This window comes from Apodemus sylvaticus, chromosome 9 (genome assembly GCF_947179515.1).
Source record: "Apodemus sylvaticus chromosome 9, mApoSyl1.1, whole genome shotgun sequence".
Classification (NCBI taxonomy): Eukaryota; Metazoa; Chordata; class Mammalia; order Rodentia; family Muridae; genus Apodemus; species Apodemus sylvaticus.
Window position 1 is genome coordinate 60427153 of NC_067480.1, and position 2850 is coordinate 60430002.

The 2850-nt window shown below is 39.6% G+C and overlaps 1 non-coding gene across 1 annotated transcript; it reads left to right on the forward strand.

Annotated features, from left to right (window-relative positions):
* The first annotated feature begins 500 nt into the window (after positions 1-500).
* Trnak-cuu (transfer RNA lysine (anticodon CUU)) lies at positions 501-573 on the forward strand. The gene has a single exon. It is a non-coding gene; the product is annotated as a tRNA-Lys (tRNA).
* Positions 574-2850: the final 2277 nt, after the last annotated feature.

The following is a 2850-nucleotide window of genomic DNA, read 5'->3' on the forward strand; positions in this document are numbered from 1 at the left end:
CCAAACTATCTGTCCTGCAAGGACATTTTGAGGATTAAACAAAAGAAACCTGTAATTTCATGGTCAAAGGAACCTACTTGATATCAAATACATTTCTACAGAGATCTCCTTTTTAATCTTGGAGGGTTAAATTTTGCTCCTACCATTGTAGCCTATAAACTTGTGGAAAAGAGGCAATGGGCCTCTAAAACCCATAGCTGCATCACTCTCAAAATTATCTTAATTACAAAATGTTAACAATTACGAGCCTGCAAACAGAAAACTGTAGCCAATGACACACTGATTTTTATTGTAACTCAATGTTTTCTTGTAATATTAGCGCACAATTGTAATTTTGGAAGCAAATCTCAATTTTAAACAATCTATTTTCTTTAAAATTAATGGCAAACACATATTTACAGCACAACATCATGCCTTTCACTACAGTCATCTTTTTTGTCATGATCCTGGATTTCTATATGGATTCTGTTTGTTCGGTCAAAATGGATGTTTCCAAATGTGCCCGGCTAGCTCAGTCGGTAGAGCATGAGACTCTTAATCTCAGGGTCGTGGGTTCGAGCCCCACGTTGGGCGCCACTATGTAGCCGCCAGCAGCTACATGTAAACCGGGTTACCTGTTGAGAGAATTTTGGGGTCATAGGGAAGAGCGGCGAAAAGAAAGTACGGCTAAGTCAATGTTCACTGATCAAAGCCGTCAACTTTAATGGCGCCGGACCTTTTAACAGTTTGGGCAAACCCTTCCCCCCAGACTCCAGGCTGAGTTCCGGTGGAAGTTGTCTAGCTTCTCTTGGAGGTCTTCGTCTTGACTGCTCCGGCAGCTGGGTGGGTCACCTGTTTAATTCAGGAATTCCTATACCTGGAGGAACAATGAACTTGACCTTTACTACGTGCACTCCACCCTAGGTGGAGCAGGATCCTGGCTAACTGGGAGAAGTTAACCTTGACCAAAGTCAAACTCTGACCAAGTGCAAGACTGCCCCAATATGGCTCTGTACAGTAGTCAAAGTCCTAGCCAGAGCAATTAGACAACAAAAGGAGGTCAAAGGGATACAAATTGAAAAGGAAGAATGAGGATATTACTATTTGCAGATGATATGATAGTAAACTTATGTGACTCCCCAAAATTTCACTTCTCAACCTGATAAACAACTTCAGAAAAATGGCTGGATATAAAATTAACTCAAACAGGTCAGTGGCCTTCCTCTACTCAAAGGATAAATGGCCTGAGAAAGAAATTAGAAAAACAATACCCTTCACAATAGTCACAAATAGTATAAAATATCTTGGTGTGATTCTAACCAAGTAAGTGAAAGATCTATACAACAAGAACTTGAAGTCTCTGAAGAAAGAAATTGAAGAAGACCTCATAAGATGGAGAGGACTCACATGCTCATGGATCAGTAGGATTAACATAGTCAAAATGGCCATCTACCAAAGCAATCTACAGATTCAATGCAATACCATCAAAATTCCAACTCAAATTCTTCACAAAGATAGAAAGAGAAATTCTCCAATTCACTTGGACCAACAAAATATCCAGGACATCAAAAATATTCTCATATAATAATAAGAGAACTTCTATGGGAATCACCATCTCTGACCTTAACCTCTACTACAGAGTAATAGTGATAAAAACTGCTTGGTGTTGGTACATTAACTGATGGATCAAAGGAATAGAAATGAAGACACAGAATTGAACTCATACATCTATGGTCATTTGATCTTTGACAAAGAAGCTAAAACTATCCAGTGGAAAACTGAACACACTGGGACAGAGGAAAATTTCCTGAACAGAACACCAGTGGCTCAGGCTCTAATATCATCTACAGACAAATGGGATTTCACAACATTGAAATACCTCTTCAAGGCAAAAGACACTGTCAACAGGACAAAATGGCAAGCTGTAGACTGAGAAAAGATCTGATCAACTCTACATAGATATCAACTCTGATAGAGGGCTAATATCCAAAATATACAAAGAACTCAAGAAATTAGATTCCAGAGAACCAAATAATCCTATTTAAAAGTTGGTTATAGAGCTAATCAAAGACTTCTCAACTAAGGAATCTCGACTGTCCAAGAAACACTTAAAAAATGTTCAAAGTCCTTGTCATTAGGGAAATGCAAATCAAAATGACCCTAAGATTCCATCTTACAACAATCAAAATGGCTAAGATTAAACACTCAGGTGACAGCAGAAGTTGCCAAAGATGTGGAGAAAGAGGAATACTCCATTGCTAGTGGGATTACATGCTGGTAAAACCACTTTGGAAAACAATCTTGTAGTTCCTCAGAAAATTTGAAGTACTTTTACCTGAAGACCCAACATTTGCAGTCCCAAAGCCTACCCCTAGTATCATACTTTATACCCTAAGGCCACACCTACTCTAACAAGGCCACATATCCTAACGTCCTCACTAAACATTCAAATATAGGAGGCCATGGGGTCAATCATTTTTTTATTAGATATATATTTTATTTACCTTTCACATGATTTCCCCTTTCTTGGATGCCCCCTCCCTGAAAGTCCCATAAGTCCTCTTCCCTCCCCCTGTTCCCCAATCAACCCCTTCCAGTTTCCCTGTCCTGGTACACCCCTACACTGCGTCATTGAGCCCTTCCATGACCAGGGGCCTCTCCTTCCTTCTTCTTGGGCATCCTTTGATATGTGAATTGTTTACAAGCTTCTGGGCTAATATCCACTTATCAAAACATCCCAGAAGTCTTGACCTCACAGAAGCTAAAATTACAAAGAATCTTTACAAGGTCTGTTTTTCAGTGTTTCATCATGGATGGTGGTGGGGCTCATGGGGCCATGGCCCTCCCAGAAAAACTATTGACAGTTAATAA